The following is a 21,523-nucleotide window of genomic DNA, read 5'->3' as shown; positions in this document are numbered from 1 at the left end:
AACTTGTTAGAGACTGTAGATCAGGGGTGTCAAACTCCAGGCCTCAAGGGCCACAGTCCTGAAGTTTATAGATGTGCCACAGCTACAAAACACTGGAATGAAGTGGCTTAATTACGGTACCTCCTCCTTGTGTAGATCAGTTCTCCAGAGTCTTGCTAATGACCTAATTATTCTATTCAGGTGTGGTGCAGCAGAGGCACATCTAAAAGTTGCAGGACTGCGGCCCTCCAGGACTGGAGTTTGACACTTTGTGCTGTAGATAAATGCGGATTTTGGGGGTCAATCAGTCAATCGACTGGTTTATGTCATAACATATTAGAATGGAAAGGAATTCCCCACAATTTTCTGACCTAAATCAAACTGGGTACCTGTGACTTAAGACTTCATAATTGCTCTTCATGGATACTATACATAGATTGCACTACTTTACGGATAAGAATGGGCAACTATATCAATCTCTAGATGTGCAAAGCTGAAAAATTGTCACTACAATTGCAGCAAAAGATAATGACTTAAAAAGTAACTGATTTGAGGCTGAACATGAAGATTTTAAACTGAAAAAAGATTTGCAACTAGCTAAAGGTTTTCTTCCCTCTTTGCTGTCTCAATTCGAATTATAAAAGGTTAGTGGTGGTTATGTAATAAAGTTCAGGTCATGATTTATGAATACAATTGCAAGTCGGTGTATAATGAGCTACTTTTGAAAGGAAAACCAGGAAAGGTTTTAGTTTCTGCCCTTTCATTTTACAGTTTCACAATAAATATCTGCATTTTCTTCCATTGGTTCATTGTGTATATGTTCTTATTGAACTTTGAGTACGACTCTTCTTATAGTGAAGCAATAGTTCCTGTTCTGTGCTGCCCTGATACTTGCACACTGATTAAATATTTCAATCAAATCTGTACCATTGTAATTTAAAGTTATGTGCTATAAGTAAATGCATGCTTTTCACGCCCCTTAATGCCTCTCTTTAATTTGTTTTTCCATTTACTTGCAAAACCCTCACTTATATTGTAACCTATTTCCCAAACGGAAACCCTGACCTTATAGAATCGATTTCTGTGCTGCCCTATTCCCTCTCCATCGAGCTGAGGCCAGTATCAGATGAATTGGACTGAGGATCAATGCAATTCCACCAATTGTGTTTAGTCCATCCTTTATTGTAATCAGTGTACCATGCAGAACAATGAGCCATGCGAGATGTGTACAGGATGTGTTCAGTCAATTCTGAAGGAGGAATAAAGTAACTTCCTAAGAGGGGTGCTGTAAAAACACGCCACCGATTGGGCAAAGATTTGTACAAACCAAATATCCTAGAATGATACCTGAACCCTTTCATTTGTTCCTCCTCTCGGACCAGTTCTAATCAAGCAATCAGATAATGAATAGGCACCTGTGACTTGGCTTGGCATTAACCCTGTCTAATTACCACACAGCACTTTGATGGAGTATCCGGGTAAAAGGCTTCAGGCAGGCAGGCCAGCTGGCGTCGGGCTCCCTTGTTCATCCTGCTGTGAAAGAGAAACCAGTGGGAGCGTTCTGAGCTGCGACCCGGGAGCACACCTAGGCTTAACACGCCACGGAGGCACATCAGAAATCGATAGCGCTGCTGGCAGTCGTGTTTCTTGGGGATTTTTGTAACCAGCACCGGGAGGAGAGGTGCACAGCTGCAGCCTCTATCCTGCCAAGCTGATTGGACGGAGTGTGGTGGCTACATGTCCAGTACCAGGTAAACATGGGAAGGGGAGGGGGGAAAACCATACGGTGAAAACAAAGTTAGATGTTTAAAAGCCTAAGTGGGTTGTTTGACATTTCACTGGAGTCAGCCGCTCTGGGTTGGCCTCTGGGCATTTGGAAGGGAAACACACTGGAGCCTGTCTCATTCTAACTGATGCTGGATGAGTACTCAGTGATTTGTAATACTTGTTTTGCCCTGCTTTGAGTAACCCAAATCTGAACACAGCACTGAAAAGCGAGTATTGTTAAAGGAACAACATGGCATTTATTCTTTTCCTTATCAAGATTTTGATGATGCCAGTTGGACATTTTATCAAAAATGTAAAGGGAATGAAAGCAGTTTAACAGAGACTCTGTGAAAGCAGCCGGTGATATTTTCACGTTTGACTAAAAATAATTTGCAGAATGGTGTAGTATCCTCCTCCCTTTTTTAATTTCCCCCAGAACAATCCTAGTCATGAGTCACAATGAGTCATCTAGGAATCATGGTTCTTCTTTCATTCCATGGAGCGTGCTGTGCTCGCTTAATTATGTAATCATTTTTGTGTGTGCCATGTAAACAGGCATTTGGTAGTATTCTTTAAAGTCTGCAGCCACAAATTTAATATGCTGTCCTTTTTATGGGTTCCAGATAGCAAACTATAGGCTTAGCGTATGAGGATAAATTTTGAGACAGTTTTCCTTTAGCAGTTTAACAAAACCAGAAATAAAATGGTATTTAATCTAAAAGTTTTTTTTTTCTTTGTTTTTTTTTTATAGCTGTGTCTTTAAAAAGAATATATTCAAGTAAATGATTACAGTGATTAAATTTTTTCTATACCTCTTACCTGCTGGAATGCGTTTCATTTATTAATGCTACTTTAAAATTTAGTATCTCAGAAAGCTAGAATTTCATATACAACTAAAAGATACTAAAAACAGCAATGTTAGATTACAGAAAAGTATGTTCATTTGATGTACAGTATTAATCAAGCACATTGTCACTGAAGCAAACACTGGTACACGTAACACTGTGAGGAGGTGCCAAATCCTGCCAGAAAGTGAAATTAGCATCTCCCTAAAGCTTGTCAGCAGAGAAAAGCCTAAAGTGCTTTAAAATTTCCTGGCAAACAGCTGCACTGACTTTGGGCGTAATAAAACACAGCAGATCGACACCAGCCGGCTATTTGGCTCCTTAAACCGTCAAACTGGACCTCAAGAAACTTGGATTCAGTAGCTCTTGACTGTGGGGCCTTGATTTCCAAGTAAAATTCAAAATGTATGTAAATCTTAGACTATTTAGGCTACAGGCGAAGTCTCTTGTGGCATTACAAGTCTGTGTGTTGGGTCTTGACTGACTCCACCTGCAGTCCACGCCTTTCCCACAAACTTTTGATTGGTTTTCGATTCATAGTCCCCAAGACTGCAGCTAGTGCACCTTCCCTATGCTTCCCCCTCCTCAGCTTTCCATTAATATACTGTATTTGGTTTCAGCTCTCTGTGAACAACCAACTACTTTAATGGTGATCGCGTGTGTCTTAATCCAGTTTGGTAAATTCAACCCAACCCATTGTATTTGAATTATTTTAGTAAAAAAAAAAAAAAAATACAAGTTCAAAAAGTAGTTTATGGAAGGAAAGTCTGTTTGCATCAAACATTTACTCTCACTCTGAGCATATGTAGGCGACAGACTTCGCCATCCAGCTGCATATATTTCAGAATGCGTTTTATGCTTTGAGTGGATGCTGCAGTAGGTTGACTGGCATCCATTAGAGTGTTGGTGGGGAGGTGACACTTCGGTGAGCGTTCACAGCTCCAGATGCATCTCGGCTTTAGATTAGGAGAGTTGATGCATGCCTGTCTAAGAGTCCTCAATGCTGAAATAGGCTAAAATGGGGTCAGATGATTTAGCTTCAGCTCAGTGCGGGTCAATGAAGCTCCTATACTAGTTCCAACATCCGGAAGGAAATAATCTACTTGCAGAAAAAGGCAAAGTCTAAATACTGAGCAAAGAAGAAAATGAAGAGGAAAAGGAGAAAAAAAAAACCCTGACTGGAATCGAAAATGCCCTTTCTGCTTGGTCATCTGTTGCTATTCTCTCCGTGGGCTGGAGGCTCCTGAGCTAGTTATTTGTAATATCGAAGATGCTCCCCTGCCATCAGTTTTAACTTATCTGACAGCATCCAGCTGGCTTTTAGAAAGGGCAAAAATTGAGCGGACGCTAATAATTCCCGGTAAGGCCTCAGAGGTGAGCCGTTTCCCCTGACCTGTTGGCGCAGAGGTTTCACCACGGGTGCTGCAGAAAATAACTTCAGTCAAGGGCCTCCGATAATCCAGCTGCATTGCAAGCAGGATCACAAAGGCACTGTTTGGAAAAGTGGGGATGCAAGCATGGAGGCGGCTATTAAGTGTTGGACCACAGAGAACCTTTTTGCATTAACATCTTGACCTTGACAATTGGATAAAAGCTGGCTTTGCTTCTCCAAACAGCTTTAACAGCATAAGGGCTTTTAAGGTTAAGCTAAGCTATTTTGACCTATTGAAATAATAGCCTCTCGTTTCTTCTCTGAGCATGAAGCGACAATAAGAAAATCCAGTTTTATGTATCAGCAGAAGTCCCAAAATAGACGCTTTTATTTGTCCCTTTTTAGAGAGGTCACACGCTGACGAGTCAGTTTGCCAGAGGCTTTGATGTACTCTCCTGATTACATAATTATGCTCTGGTGATGTGTGGTCTGTTCAGCTGGCAGCAGAAATCTGTACCATCTTTGCTGTTTAACCTTTAATAAAATCGGGACTGGAGATTGACAGAGTAGATTGTCTGAGTTGGTGAAAATCAAGATAAGAAAGAATATCTTTTGATTACAGGTAAATTTCCCCAAATAACCACTGACTTTTCTCCTCCTCTTGACTTGCACAGTAATGAGCCAAGGCAGCGGTAACTTGGATAAAGCAAAAAAAAAGAGAAACATTTGCTATCACAACAGTGCCTCGAGGAATTTTATGAAAGATTTAGAAAGTGGTTGTAACAAACCATTTGTAAAATCCAAGAGAAGTGGACAAAAGGAAAAGTGATGAAGGTTAAATCAATACAAGGAAACTCTGAGGTCAGTGGATCCAAAATATCAAGACTAGTATTGTTCTAGGACAAAAATATGTATTTTCAGCATTTATTTGCTGAAGTGATGGAGCATAAAGTGAAGTTAAAGACCAAAAAGAAACTCATTGATGATACAAATAGTGCTCCATGATATTAGGACACATGGGATTTGAAGATCTTTTTTTTATATATACTTCAGTGATGATGCTGGTTGCAATTAATGCTCACCATTTTCTTTTTTCCACGAATACAAGGTCTTCACCACTCTCTGAACTTAAGCATCTCAACCTCTTGAATCATTTTTATCTGTCTTTTTATATTTGATCCAAATGGACAAATATATTTTTAGCATGCACAACACAAATGAACCTACACTCAATCTTGGCAACATTTGGAGGCTTCTTCAGGTCTGCTGTGAAACACACCGGAGGTTCTTTCTACCCTCAGTTATCAGCATCTGAGGACATTCTCGTGAAAATGAGATCATTGAGAAGAATAAACCAAATCTACAACTCCTTGAAGGACCTTGGATAATGTGTGTCAAAACATTAACTTTTTCTTTGAGATCAATAAAGTCTCATGAAGAAAAATACTAAACCAGCTGTTACTCACAACAGTGCACCAAGTTTAACATCAACCCTGGACTGAGAAGTTGGCGACCAAGAAAAAAAGCACTTTGACCGTTGCTAACATGAGAAGACAAATGCCTTTTGGAAAAAATTATTTTATGGTCAGACAAATATCTAGCTATGCTTAAACTGGTTGAAGGGTTGAAAGGAGTCAAAAGAAGACTTTCAATTTTAAGAACATTGTAGGGCTGTGTTTTGCTCCTTGTACTGCACTTTTGCAAAAAAGTGGATGACAAAAAAAAAAAAATGCTACCTCTGAAATCAACAAATAGGAGGTTGGGCCTTAATTTTTAGCCGTTTCATCTGGACAGTGATATCAAATGCACATAAAGTAGTTTTGGGGTGGATAAAGCAGGCTGACATTAAGTTTTCTTGAATGACCTTTCCAAAGGCTCAACCTTAGCCCTATTGAAAATTTGTCGACTGCACTTAAAAGCTGAGTGCTTGACAGAAAACTAACCCGTTTGAATTAAAGGAGCGGTATCATACATTTTCCTGGCACATGGTGCCATTTTATAGCATGTTGCCATGTCATAAAAATATGAAATTGGCCTCTCTAAGAATCTCCTAATCTTTTCGACACTTCCCCTTCAGAAAGTCATCACAACAGTGTTTCTCATTATGCCGCTAACAACGCTTCTTAGGAGTGATGGACTGAGAAGTAGTTCATGCAAGTTCCTCAGATGTGCAGATCTACCAGGCATTTAATCGTTCCACCAAAGCTGAGTGGGAGAGGGGTGCTTTGTGACACAGAAGCTCAGCTTGGGGACTGCAGCTCCACGGAGGAGCTTTGGGTAAATGGATGGGGCTTTGTGAGAACAAGCATTTAGACACCACCAGAGATTCACTCAAACATGCACTGAGGAATCAGAGCAACACTCCAGGTATGTTTTTGATGAGGGATTAACATTATAACATGATCAAAATCTAAAAAGAAAATCTATTTTCCTCTCAAGCTTTACCTAGACCAGTTCCCTCAGAACCCTGCAGAACCTCGCTGACGGCTACACTGAGTTTGCTTGAGATGCAGCTTAATGGGTGATATTTAACAGATCTTACTCAGGGAATATTTATCCATTTGAGCCTATCTGTGTCGTTTTGTGACTTTGTGTGGACTTTAGAAAATAATCAAAATGTACTGGATTTTTTAAAAAAAGAAAAATGAATTGAATAAAACTAATTTTGGAATTTTAACCCATAGAGAGTGAATGCAAACTTCTGATAAATGAACCCAACTGCCTTCCTTCCCTACATGCTAGCAGTGTCTTGCTTCTATACTTAAATATTGCAACCCACTTACCAGTCAGGCAGCACAAATTGTGATTTGAAACCCCGCAAACTATTAACTGCTATTTAAATGCTCCCATCAGCCCTATTGCTCATTCCTCCTGTCTTGAAAGACGAGTAGGAAGCATTTAAGAGCTTGTTCTCTTGTGCTGAGTGGAATATAGCTGCTCTGTTATTGTTCACTTTAAGTTGTCCAAAGAAAGTGAATCAATCCCCTGCTCCCAGGGCCGGATTTAGGAGGATGGGGGCCCCTGGGCTGGAGTCAGGATGGGGGCCCCTGGGCTAGAGTCAATATATATATATATATCTATATATAGATATATATATATATATCTATATATAGATATATATATATATTTGTATGTGTTTGTTTTGTTTTAGAGGATGAACAGAAAATGACCGAACAGTAAGTTTTGACAACTTACAACTTTAATAAGCCAGTTGTCACAAACTACAAACAACTCTGAACTCTTTTCTAGAAAGACTAAACCACATGTTGGGGTTGAAACTAGAATATGATGCTTGCATCACAAAATAAAATCACTGAATAGTTATTGTTGCCTGGACTTCAACACAAACTATAAAACAGATTGAGTGCAAGAAATGCAATGCTCAAATCTACTTTTACAAAGCAAAGCGAGTAAAACAATATTTATACAAATATCCCCAGCATTTACAAGTCCATATAAGTACAAGTGGAATATATCAAAACTCAAACTTTTTCATTGGTTTTAAAGTTCTTGGTAAATAGTGGAGGAAATAAATGTCAAAAAAGTGCTTCTCTGCCAGTCAGACAGAACATGGATATAAACAATATCTTCTGGAAAAAAGAGATCAGGCATACTGTAGTTTTCAGAAAATATCCTGACCCAGGTAAGTCCAAAGTGCTGCCCTCTGAAGGATTTTTTAAAGTTTAGGCATTTGCGTTCAGTTGCGTGCTTCCAGTCACTGAAACCAGTTTCAAAGTTTGACTGAGTATTAGCATTGCTGAAAATGCGGCATGCAAAACAAAATGCAGCTCCGGTGGATGGAAAGTAGAGCAGCCACGGTCTTTCGATGTACTCACCATTTAACATCTTGCGTTTAAAGTGAGATTTGGAGAAGTGACGCTTTTGATGCTTGTACACCCGTTCTGATGCTTGAAAGCCAACATTCATATTTTGACAGCTCTCCGTCCTCGCCAGCCCAGTAAGCTCGCACGGACTCGCCAATTTCCCCCAATGCGCCGGATCGGTACTGTACGGATCCACAGTCGCCTTTTCCATCTGCGGAAGAAGATCCGCTTCCACCAACTCTGACTCCACAGAGGCCAGTCCAGCCACCGACTCAGTCACGGTTATAGGTTCTGGCGGGATCTTAGTGCCGGTGTTAGCATAGCTAAGGGTTTGAGGAGCGGGGATAATAATGTTTCTGCTTCATCTCCGCTAACAGGTTTTAAAAAGCCTGTCAATTTAGGCATTTTGTTTGTCGCCTCTTTGGCGCGATGCTCTTTTTCTTTTCTCTTCCTTCTTTTCTGCGCTCCGCTGTCATATTTCCTGTTGTCCGCCATTGTAAAATAATATTCCCTTGACGCTCCTCCTCCCCAATGCGTAAGATGCGTCAAAAGTGGACCAATAACAAGCAAGCATTCAAGATGGACGTTTGCCAGAACAAATTGGAACATTTTTCATCGGTGCTGTCAAAATCATGGTAGTCATTGATTAAATTCTGACACTATCCATTCACAAAAATATAAAACATCCTTCGGGGCTGTGATGATTGAATTATGCTCATGTCCACTAGGTGGCAATCATGAGTTCATGTGAATGCATAAATGTAAAGAACAGGACAACAGAAGGAGGCTAGTCTTGGGTGACACACCTGTAAGGAACCTGTGTGAGCAGACGCATGATGAGACTTTAATAAAAGTGTCTGAGCAATACAAGAGGCCTGGTCATTATCAAACACGAATATAACATGGTGTCAGGAGTGAACTGAAAGGCCGACCATGGAGCTGAAACCGCCGGAGAGCTTGAAGCTGACGGGAAACGTGGATGAGCATTGGCGTGCCTTCAAACAACGCTTTCAACTATATGTCGCCGCAATGGGTTTGGAGACAAAGCCGGACTCAAGAAAGGTAGCGATGTTGCTGACCATTGCGGGAGCGCAGGCTTTGGATGTCTACAACACTTTTGTGTTTGATGAACCAGAAGACAAAGAAAAGTTGGATGTTGTGCTAAGTAAATTTGATGCTCACTGTTCACCTAAGAAGAATGAATGCTATGAGAGATACGTGTTTCGTTCCCGAATGCAGACTCAGCATGAACCCTTCGATAACTTTCTGACAGATCTGAAAGTAAAAGCTCAGTCATGCAATTTTGGCTTGCTGAAGGACTCGATGATCAGAGATCAGATCGTCTTTGGTGTGCGTGATGGGAAGCTCAGAGAGAGACTGCTGAGAGAAGTCGAATTGACCCTGGAAACGGCTGTAAAGATGTGTCGGGCGAGCGAACTGTCTCTGCAGCAAGTGAGGACATTTTCTGAACTTTCAACGGGAACTACTTCACAGTTCAGTGACGGAGCAGCGGCAGTCGGAGTTGTGTCCAGCCAGAGAAACCGCAATGCACAGAGGAGGAAACTGCCGGAGGAAGCCATTATCAACTGTAAGCGCTGTGGGTCACGGCATAAAGTGAGACAATGTCCTGCTTATGGTAAGCAGTGTTTTAATTGCCGTGGAAAGAATCATTTTGCAGAGCAATGCTTTATGAAGACGAAAGAAGAGAAGAGGAATCGTGTAAACTTAGTGGAGGAAACTGACTTAAGTGACACATTCTTTATTGGTGTTGTGAACTTTGAAAATGAGTCAGAAAAAGTGCAATGTGTGGACAGAGATGATAAATGGATAGTTCCTTTGTTAATAAATGGAGCCACAGTTCAGTTCAGATTGGACACAGGTGCTAAGGCGAATCTCATTAGCATGTCTGATATTAAAGAAATGCAAGTAAAACCTCATATAAAAGACGAAAGTCCGTCTAAGAGATATAATGGACAATTAATTGAGTGCATTGGCACTTGTCAGCTGAATGTGACAGTTAAAGGAACAAAACATCTTGTGTTCTTCTCAGTTGTAAAAGAAGATCGTGAGTCACTTTTAGGTGATAAATCATGTGAAGAACTTGGACTAGTGAAAAGAGTATATCAGATAAACACTGAATTGGATGAATCTAATAACCCTGTGGATGTAATGCTTCAGGATTATGAGGACATTTTTCAAGGATTAGGTGCTGTACCTTGCACATACAAGATTCAGCTGAGAGAGGGTGCTCAACCTGTTGTGCATGCTACACGTCGCATTCCAGCACCACTGCGAGAGGGTTGAAAATGAGTTGGATAGAATGACCAGCTTGGGAGTCATTCAGAAAGTGGAAGAGCCCACAGATTGGGTTAATTCTATAGTGATTACAAAAAAAGAATGGAGAATTAAGAATATGCATGGATCCAAAAGATCTAAATGAGAACATCAGGAGAGAACATTATCAAATACCCACTCGAGAAGAAATAATCAGTGAGATGGCTGGAGCAAGATATTTTACCAAGTTGGATGCAGCACAAGGGTTCTGGCAAGTGAAGCTGGATGAAAACAGTACCAAGTATTGCACCTTTAACACACCTTTTGGAAGATACTGTTTTCTAAGACTTCCTTTTGGGATAAAATCGGCACCAGAAATATTCCACAGAGCGATGGAGCGGATCATAGAAGGCTTGGATGGAGTGAGAGTTTATATTGATGACATCATTATTTGGGGATCAACAGTTCAAGAACACAATGACAGATTGAGGCAGCGTCATGGAGCGCATACAGAAAAATGGGTTGAAGCTTAATAAAAATAAATGTGAGTTTGGCGTCAAAGAAATTAAGTTTCTTGGAGACAAACTATCTGCCCAAGGTGTTCAACCAGATGAAGATAAAATAAAAGCTATCCTGAAGATGCCACCGCCTGTCGACAAAACGGGTGTTCTACGCATCATGGGGGTGATTAATTTTATAGGAAAATTCATTCCCAATCTGAGTGCAAAGTTGACAAACATTCGCAAACTCCTGAACAACGATAGTCAATTTCAGTGGACAGACGTTCATGAACAAGAGTGGAAGGAATTAAAAAAATATCTGACTACTGAACCAGTGCTCACCTTTTACGATCCAACTAAAAGAATAAAACTGTCTACAGATGCTTCAAAAGATGGGCTTGGAGCAGTTCTTCTTCAAGCTGAAAATGAACAATGGAAGCCAGTGGCTTATGCGTCCAGAGCCATGACCAAAGCTGAATGCAGATATGCTCAGATAGAAAAAGAATGCTTAGGGCTGGCTTATGGACTAGAACGGTTTCATAACTATGTGTATGGTCTGCCATCTTTTGTAGTTGAAACAGATCACCGACCCTTGGTTGCCATCATAAAGAAACATCTGAATGAGATGTCACCAAGGATTCAGAGACTTATGATGAAGATGCAGAGGTATGACTTTACATTAATCTACACTCCAGGGAAACATCTGATTCTTGCTGATGCTCTGTCTAGAGCTCCTACAGACATTAGTGTGAGTTCAACTGAAGAGGAGATTCAATGTCATGTGAATTTGGTGTCCACTGTGTTGCCTGTGTCAGATGGAAAGCTACAGCAAATAGTTGAGGCAACAGCTAAAGACACAGAGCTGCAGTTAGTCATACAGAATATGGATGAAGGATGGTCAATAGGCTCATGTTCACAGTTTTTCAATGTTAAATCTGACTTAAGTATTGTGAATGGACTGTTATTGAAAAACAACAGAATTGTGATTCCACAAGTGTTACGACAGGACATTCTACAGCGGATTCATGAGGGTCATTTAGGCATTGAAAAATGTAAAAGAAGAGCTAGGGAATCAGTTTTTTGGCCTGGACTAAATAAGGACATTGAGGTGCTAATAAACAAATGTGAGACGTGTCAGACATTTAGGAACAAACAGAGCAAAGAACCTATGATTATAACTGACATTCCTACATCACCATGGATGAAAGTGGGAATGGATTTGTTTCATTTTAAGGGTAAAGACTATTTAGTGATCATTGATTACTTTTCAAATTATCCTGAGATGGCTCTGTTAGCTCATATGTCATCAAATTGTGTCATAACACATGCTAAATCAGTCTTTGCAAGGCATGGCATTCCACATATTGTGGTAAGTGACAATGGACCATGTTTTAGTAGCAGAGAATGGCAAAAGTTTGCAGAACAGTATGATTTTAAGCATGTCACATCAAGTCCACATTATGCACAGTCAAATGGAAAAGCGGAGAAAGGGGTTCATATTCTTAAGCAACTTTTAAAGAAAGCTGCAGATAGCAACTCTGATCCGTATTTAGCTTTATTAAGCTACAGATCTTCACCATTGCAATGTGGATTTTCACCTGCTGAACTTTTGATGAATCGGAAGATTCGTACAACTTTGCCAAGTTATGACAGTAATGAACAAGGTGCAAAGAAATCGTCAAAGTTGGAGTACAGGTTACGAAAGCAGAAAGCAAAACAAAAGTCATATTATGACAGATCAGCTAAGATTCTACCCCCGTTGGCATATAAGGACCCAGTTAGGATTCAAGATGATGCGGGATGGAATACTAAGGCAACTATTCTGCAGGAAGTAGCTCCACGTTCATTTGAAGTGAAAACTGAAGATGGACAAGTTTTGAGACGAAATCGTCGCAGTTTGTTGAAAATTCCATTAGAGTCTGTTGATGAGTCGAGTGAAGTGTCAGAGGATTCTCAGATTATTCCTTCAACTGCACCACATTGTGACATGGACAGTATTAGTAACGATCCACCTGTGTTAAGAAGATCTACCAGAGTGGTAAAAAAACCGGATAGACTGAATTTATAAAAAAAAAAAAAAAAAAAGAGGGGGAGGAAAAGGTTGAAATGTATAAGTTGAAATGTCTGTAATTTGTAATTCATGTTTTATCTGTCTCATGCAATGTATGTTTGATAGAATTCTGTTGTAATATTCTAACTTTAAAGAAAGGAGGATGTGGTGATTGAATTATGCTCATGTCCACTAGGTGGCAATCATGAGTTCATGTGAATGCATAAATGTAAAGAACAGGACAACAGAAGGAGGCTAGTCTTGGGTGACACACCTGTAAGGAACCTGTGTGAGCAGACGCATGATGAGACTTTAATAAAAGTGTCTGAGCAATACAAGAGGCCTGGTCATTATCAAACACGAATATAACAGGGGCCCCCGAAATGCCGGGGCCCCGGGCTGCAGCCCCGGTAAGCCCCTGCTAAAATCCGGCCCAGCCTGCTCCCCTCATCTCATTCCACATCAGCTTTCCAGCTGAGAGACACATGAGCTTTAGCACGCGTGGTTCTAATCCAGGCGACATCTCGCTCTATGGCGGCTTTCAGAACTGTCACAAGCAGCTAAGAGTTTGGGGGTAGACCCACTCCGACACAATTTCTTGGTTAGCTGCTCCGAATTCATGTCACTCTACTCTTCTTCACTGCTTTATCTCTTGTTACCCACGCTCTCTGTTTTTTCCCCCTCATCCTTCATGTCTCTCCACATCCACTGGAAAAGAGCCAGAGCCATTAGCCTGCTGTCAGTCTGACAGAAGAGGAGGATCCATCCTGTTAGCTGATGCAAAATGAACAACCCCACTTGGCCGCTCAATTCACAATACAGGCGGACCTTTGGGGGCGGAATGTAATGCAGCACACGCAGGCAATAAAGGAGTGTCCGCGCGCATGCAGATGGACACCAAACAACACCACCTGACACACTGACACAGCACTGCTGCACTGGTGCGGCACTGGCCTGATTCAGAGCTAATGAATATTTACCAGCTGGTCATGCCACGTCTGAATCTGCAATGGCTCGCAGGAGAGGTGTTAAACCCCTGGTGGCTAAGAGTTGTAAATCAATCTTTAACGCCAGCAGCTGTCGGGGTGAAGAGTTTACTCTCTGTGCTTATGGAGCTCACATACAGCCGTCCTCTGAGCTAACATTTACACATGTCTCACGAATGAGGTACCTGATACTGTAGCTGGTTAATCTTTTATCCCCACTTGGCTCTCTGATAATCGCAGAAGAGTGACAAATGAAAACTGACCACTCGTGCCACAGGAGGTTCAGAAATAATGGGGATGTATTTTGAAAGATTTCGTTTCGATAAGTTACTTCTTCACCACTCCCCTCCTCAGCAGTGACGTTTCCTCTAAGGAGCTGCAGCGCTGTCTGGCTCCGACGGTACTGTAGCGGTACAGGATTGACATTTCTTTCTCGCAGAAAGGGTGCACCTCCCAGAACATAAGGAGAATAATCCTCAGGGTTTTCTCTTTTTTTTTTTTTTCCTCCTGCAAACATACAGCAGTATGAGGCGTTAAATTTTCCTCCACCATGGAAGCACTTTTCTGTATTATTAAAAATTTATCACAATATGTGCAACCGTTAAAGTTTCAGAAGAATGGGGGGGAAAAAAAACATTGTCAGCTATAATGAAATATTAACATCTTAGTAAAAAGATACAAATACAAAAATGTGGGCTTAAAGAAGTGAAATGTTTTGATTCTAATACATCTAAATTATTAGTGAACGTATCAGTGAAATCATTAGTGAACTTAGCTAATTCACATAGTGTAAAAAACATTACATTATTATATTTTAATGTTGATTCTTAAATGTTAAAAGGCTTAATTTTTATTTTAAAAATGTATTGCTTCTTCAAAATATGATTTGTTTTACCTGTTTTCAAACAGATGATTTCGTAGAATATCACTGAAAACTACCTTGATTAAAATGAGAATGTTTCATTATGGAATCATAACACACAGAGAGATATAAAGTGTTTCTTTTTTCTTTTCCTGATGTTCTGGTGATTGTGGCTTAGAGCTACTGAAAACCAAAAATGCAGTTTCTTGGGTAATATGAATATTACATAAGACCAACAACAACTACAAAAAGATTTTGTTAAATAAGCTAAAAAATCTGTTTATGTATGTTACAGTATATCCACTCATCAGTGGTCAGGGCTCCTTTTGCATGAGCTCCTACTTCAGTTCAGTTGAGTTCTTCAGTTCATTATTCTGAAGTTTGTAGGAAGCCCAGGTTGTTTTGTTTCAGCTTGTCTGCATTGTTGGGTCTTGTGTTTCTCACCCATCGCTGGCTCTAGCCATTTGGGTGCTGAAGGCACAATGATGTGATGCCCCCTACCAACCTCTGCACCCCAAACTAATGAAATTTAGGTAAAGCTCAGAATAGTATTTATTTAGTCTGTATTATTATACATCTTGATCATGGTCTTGTTTCAGTAAAAGCACTTTTGACATAATGTTGACGGGCTTCATCCTCTGCCTCAAATGAGATCTGATTTTGGATCATAACACACATTGTTATAATGGATCTCTGACGCTCCATAAAAACATAACATTATACCTGGTTTCTTAGGTAGTGGTCCATGCAGCAGGACATAGAAGGAGAAAAAGGGTTTGCTATTTCTACAGCCCAACTTGCCCTAAGGAGGTCGCTGAAGGTAACTCTAGCTATTATTTGTCTTATTATTGTTGTGTTATCCTCCAAAGTAAAGTAGCTTTAACTAATTGTCCATTTGCTGCGTGTAACGTTATGCTCTCTCCACCTTCTGCTCCAATCAAGCTAGCTGGTAGCACAATGTTATGTATTGATTTTCAACAAAAACCTATTTACCTTTGCGTTTTTCTTTCTGATTGAGCACCTGAGAGCATATAGAAAAACAGTTAAGTGTTCAAATTATTAAAGTTAGAGAGAAAATCTTAGTACCATATAAATGTAACCCAGTAAGACTTTAGCACAAGGTTGCAGTTGGAATTGGTCTCAAAAAATGGTTTTGAGACCAAGACTAGTTCTAAGATGGAGTCCAAGAAAGACCAAAACTTTGAAAAGGTAGTCTCGAGACTGTCGAGACAAAGACTAAAAAAAACAATCCAGCCGCTTTTCTGACTAGGCCAAGAAAGACTTTTCTGTCCTAATGTCAGTAGCAGCCTGACATTAAGATTGCGACATCATTAGCTGATATCCTGGATACATTTGTCAGTGTTGAGGCACCGACTCCAGCTACGGTCCATGTCTTGTGAATCTCCCCCAATTGTCTGGATGAGCTTCTCTTTAAAATTCTCTCAAAGCTGTGGCTATGCCCTTTGTGGCTTGCCCTTCTTAATGATTGATCCAGTGATTGCTGTTTTCCCAAAGATCATAGAGCACAAGATTACTTTAAATTAAGACCTTTTTAAAATGGCCTCGTGACGTATCCAAATTTTCAGAGAAGCTGCAAATTGGGTTTTCATTAGTTGTAAGCCGTCATCAAAACATATACAAATTAACTCTTTGTACGTAACAGTCTATGTTATGAATCATAACTTCTCTTTTCAAATTAAATTACTGAAATTAACTCTGAATGATATATGAGACATCATCACTTACTTAGCTAATATTGTTGTTTTGTGATTAAACTGCGAGTCCAAGATTCATTCTTGCCCTTTTGCTGAGCATAAACCTCACAGCTTCGCAGCTGAAAAAGGAAAGTCAGTGCCAGAACATCTGTCAATAGAATTAGGCCCTGAATGCTAATGACAGAAATTGCTGACAATCCATGTTGCAATTCAGTGGCAGGTTTTATTCCATGTAGGCACACCTTGCCATTTTCCTTTAATCAATACACTCGCAGCGATGGAGGCAGTCACTGACTTCAGCATAAATGTGTCATCCATTGAGAGCTGCATCTCAGTGAGGTGACTGTACCCTTGTCCTGTCATGTCAGCGTCAGCAGCCTCGTTCACATCCATCCTCCACACACGTGGTCGCAGTTCATTTGGAATTCAAGGCTCTGTCAATAACGTCTCCAGCAGCACGACTGCATTCTGTCTAATTACCACAGGCCTCTCTGTCATGTGAAGTTTATGTGGGGTCAGATGAAGTCATCCTCACTTGAATCAAATCAGACTCAGACAGTGGCAGGCTGACAATGACTTGACTTGAACCAAACATATTTAGGAGCACATTTTGTTTTGCATAGCTGATTATTCATTGCACTTTGGCAAATTTGCGTATGACTCTAAATTGCACCTTAGAAAAGAAAGTGTGTGCTTTAGCATGCATCATTAAATCGTCTGTGCCATTAATTGTCTGTACCACATGTCATATTTTCTGCTACTGTTTACCTTATTCCACCCATCATTGCCATCTACCTCACCCCAAGGGATTTAGAGCTCTATTAAAAAAAAAGGAATCTGATTTCAGATAGATCAGATAAAGTTTCAGGCACTGCCTTTCTCCACAACAAACCAAACTTGCTCAGATATTATTTCATTCCTCTTTCCATTTTAACGCTGCCTTGACATGGTTTCTGCCCCCATCCCCTGATTTGATGTTTGTGTTTGATGCTACGGTACAATGAGTTTATGGATTGTACTGAATAATCAGGTTGCTTCCATTTTTTTCTTTCTTTCCTTTTCTTTGGCCAAGTAAGACCTCAAGCAACGTCATAACAAAAATAATGGAAATGTCTTTTTGTGAGACAAGCAAAACAAAAAGAGAAACTCGGAGTCCTTTATAAACGCCATGTTTGTATCGAGCTAAAGAAATATGAAACACTTTATAAAGATCTGAACACTTTGATTAATTGTTATTTTAAACAATTATTATAGAAAGCATCCTCCTCATTTTGCTGACACAATCCTGTATTCACTTTGTGTGCACATCAGGTTTGCACATGCTGTCGAGTTTGCACCTGGTTTTGTACATGCAAAACCTTTAAAAGATGAGGCCCAGAGTTTCTGACTGAGTGCATATCTTTGGATTTTTACCAAGGACAAACTTCATTTTCAAGGCATTTCAATGCTTTAGAAACGGTGTTTGGAAAATAGCAAATTACTGAATACATATTTGGCATGGCAAACTGTCTGTTGCCTACAACACATTAAAAATTAATATCAGCTCTCAGTCTGCATTATGAAATACAAATATCCTATTAAATTTCTATTCTGGCCACATATTGGCTCTGAATGGTGGGAATCCTTTTCTTACTTACTTACTTGGAGCTTGCAGTTTTAGATTTTTATCTGAAATCGGTGATGTTTTACTGATGTGGTTCACTCTTATGCAGTTGTGATAAACGACGTTAGCTTTGTATACCTGTCGAAGTGATTGTCTCCTTTACAGCAGCAGCTAATAATCCCTGTTTTTCCTGAGGCTTAATGTAAACCTCCCTCCAGGTGGCTCTGAAAGATTAAAATCATGGTGTAGTTGTAATCTAAATGCAGCTGAACTGTACAATTGACCTTGTCACAGATGTAAGATTCGCCAATAAATCCAGTTAAAGTGCCGGCACGCTGCACTGGCTTAACAGTGTTGCTTTGTTTATTTAGGGAAGAACACTTGTTGAGATCAAGATCTCCTTTGCGAGTAAACCCCGAGCATGAAGATTATTGAGCGAGAAGATGGTTGGCGGCTAGATTCCATCACTACGTTCTCATGTGACGAAAATGCGCCTTCGTCCTCTCCCTCCATCCCACTGGAGCACAAAAGGTTGTTTTTGGTTAAATATGTGCGTCTCTTATGCAGAGCTCATATCTTTTATCTGACTCAAGGTTGCGCAAATTTTGTACTATGGCTTCTCAACAAGTTTTTGTGTCAAGTCTGTCTTTACAGTGTTGAAGGAGTGACTGGATAAGTTGAAGATCCATTTTTATATTGATTACAGACTCGGCGGTGAACATGGAGTGAATAAAGGTGGGGAATTTTGTAAAAACAAAAGAGAACGCACCTTATTTTTCTGTGTTTGAAGGGAAAGTGTCATATAAAGTTAACTCTTCATGTTTTATATTGCATAATAATGTTACTCCCTCATCAAAAACCTACCTGGAATGTTGCCTTCTAGCTTTTATACATGTTTGAAAAATCTTTAAATCTCCTATAGCAGCCATTCTGTGTCTAAATAATTGCTCACCTCCTATTCACTCAAAGATCCTCCTTGGAGCTGCAGTCCCCAGCCGTTTCCCCGCACCTTCCCCACACGGCTCCACCAGACTAGCGGCAGCAGCAACTGGCAAACATCTGGTGGAACAGAAGAACCTCACCTCCTATAAGGAATGGCAAAGAGTAGGAGTTTAAAACATCTGTACGAATAATTACAATTCAACACGTGTGGCCAAAGATGTACTTTTCTTCTGCAGCTGTAGTGTGTCTAAAACCTTTGAGCAAAATCATAAAGAATTGTGAGGTTTATGAAAGAAAATCACGGTTGGAGCAAGCAAAGATAATCAAAGCGGCGGTGCTGTAATCTGAATGCAGCGTACCTTGAAAGTGGAAAATGCACAACAACAGAAATGAGAAACCAATGAGCAGGAGCAGAAGATGGCAGTTGTGACTGAATTGTGAGACATTTGTGCATGAAATGTGGAAAATATTCAAACAAAAGCAACTTTAAACACTTAAATCAGTTTTTGTGGGTAAAGCAAGGCAGTTAATGTTAGTAAGTTCCTTTTTTCTGAGAACATACAGGCTCTGTGTGGAGCAGATTTTAAATAAATGGCACCCTTGTTCACTCCCAAATCCCTCCCTCGTGTGTTAAATTTTCCTTTGGCAGAACACCGCGACCCAAGTTTAGCTTTAACTTTCTAGATTAACTTTGGTGATCAAAGTGACAAGTAGGAAGATGAAATCGCAGAGCAGTAAGGAGATCACAGGATTTTGGACAGAAAGGACAGCTTGAAGACAGGTCCATGGTTAACACTCCTTTTATCTGAAGGAAGCACTGAAGCCATCTTTCATATTGAGAGATTTGTGGCTGATGTAAAGGTTGCATTACAATTTCCGCGTGCTCTGCAGTAAAAGCAGGACGACTGGGATGAAGGACTCATAAGTCAAAGTCGCCTGGTGAGACATTCCTATGTTTAATTGCATGAGTGCCCCGCATACCTGAGAGCTCAGAGGGACACAGGTTTGTGATTAAGAAGATCACTTTGACATTAGCTGCAGATCCATCACCCCAAACGATGCGGCATGCAATACTTGACAACCACTTTTTTACTCATAATTACTGGTGAATGAAAAAAACGGTTTACTGTTTTGGAATGATTTTGGGGTTGCCGCTTCATGGGGCAGATAGAGATGAGTAACTTTTTGGGTTTTTTTATTTTATTTATTTTTTTACCCTTTTACTAAAAGGTGAAGACGCATTTCTTGGTTGTTTGAAGTTCTACCAAACAGCGTTTGTACAAAGAACTTTCAAAAAATAGCTTTGTTGCATACAGTGATAGGAAAAGAGGCTGGGGTTGAATAGACTTTTCAAATCAGGGATTTTACTGGGAGAAAGGCTTCCAGCAGTGGGAATAAAAGTCCTGGAAAATATCACAAGATTGAGTCGGCAGCGGGGTAAAAAAAAAAAAAAAAAATTTAGTTTAAGCACAAATATTTTCCCTTGTATGTTTGAGTTGTTTATATTTCGGTGTATTATGCTGACAATTTCACCAGTGCTTGTTGGCAGACGACTGAGCATTTTTGGGCTCTATGATTCAGATGAGTGTGAAACAACGTAAATTTATCATTTTTTTTTCCTTTTCTCTTAGCTGCTATGAGAGTGGTGTGTCACGATGAGTGGGCGTACCGAGGGTGGGCTGGTGAGTCGCGGTGACAGATTTTTCTGAGCTGTCCACTCTAATGACTTATAACCTTCACCTTTCTAGTATAGTGTTCAGTGTTTAAATTGACATTTACAGTTCATCCACTATGTTTGTGACTCATCTGTGTGTCAGAGTGTGGACATATAGTGCTCAATCCATGTATTTTTTTTTTTCTTACTTCAAAAATAACTGGCAGCCTCTCGAAGATCTTAAAAAAGAACCAAACAGCAGAGGTGAGGTACAGCACTTTGCAAAAGTATTCAAACCATTTTAACTTGTCCATCTTTTTGTTGTTGGGGTTTTATGAGACAGACGAGCACAAATAAATTACAAATAAAAGTATGAAATGTGGCATTATCTTGTATTTAGCCCCCCTAACTCAACCAGTTGCCCAATTTTCTTTTAAAGATAGTTCCTAAGTAAGGGAAGTGGCACAGTGCTCATCCATGTACAGAGACCTCAGACCTGTAGACTTACACACACCTCTTCCCCCTCTCTCACACCTATGTTCTTGTCTACACTGTCAAATAAAGACTGGAGCTGAAAAAAAAGCTCATTGGTCACATTGGATGAGGAAAATCTGAGTGTCTTATTGCTGGTTCTCAAGTGGATCAAGTTTGGAAATTGACTGGGCATTTGAAACGCATAAATAATAGGGGCGCACCGATGGCAGTTTTCTGGCTGACTGCCGATTACCGATCTTTTAAAAAGCCTAACTCCCGAGTTTGGCCGATACCAGTTTTTTGTTTGAAATGTTGCTCAATATATTAAGAAAGTTGCTGAATTGGCAACAGTGGGGTGACTATTGTTAACTGTAAATGTGCAGACATGATCTGGTCAGCCGGTTTGTCAGAAAAACCTCTCTCACAGGAGAAAAGAAAAGCACAGTGGTTCATTTTTCTTTTTCTTTTTCTTTTTTTTTTTTTTGCCAAAGTTCATAACCTCGGCAAAAGTGGGTTAGCAGTTGTGCTGCACTTCTTGCATTTTCAGATGATGACCTGAACAGAACCCTGTGAGAAGCTCAGTGTTTGGGATATTTCTCTGTAGCCTGACCCTGCTTTAAATGTCTCTTCAAATTTAGATTGGACCTTTCTACTGTGATCTTCATGTGGCTCTTTT

General features: G+C 40.1%; 1 protein-coding gene across 1 annotated transcript in view; it reads left to right on the top strand.

The window, feature by feature from the left end:
• The first annotated feature begins 1,463 nt into the window (after positions 1 to 1,463).
• Positions 1,464 to 21,523, top strand: part of grik4 (glutamate receptor, ionotropic, kainate 4) — a 356,426-nt gene continuing 336,366 nt past the window's right edge. Inside the window, exon 1 of the mRNA XM_044120574.1 lies at positions 1,464 to 1,730. The gene's annotated coding sequence lies outside the window, so the exon portion shown is untranslated. The remainder of the gene's footprint in view (positions 1,731 to 21,523) is intronic.

Source organism: Gambusia affinis, linkage group LG06 (assembly GCF_019740435.1).
Source record: "Gambusia affinis linkage group LG06, SWU_Gaff_1.0, whole genome shotgun sequence".
NCBI classification, from domain to species: Eukaryota; Metazoa; Chordata; class Actinopteri; order Cyprinodontiformes; family Poeciliidae; genus Gambusia; species Gambusia affinis.
This window is presented reverse-complemented; position numbering and strand designations above follow the sequence as displayed.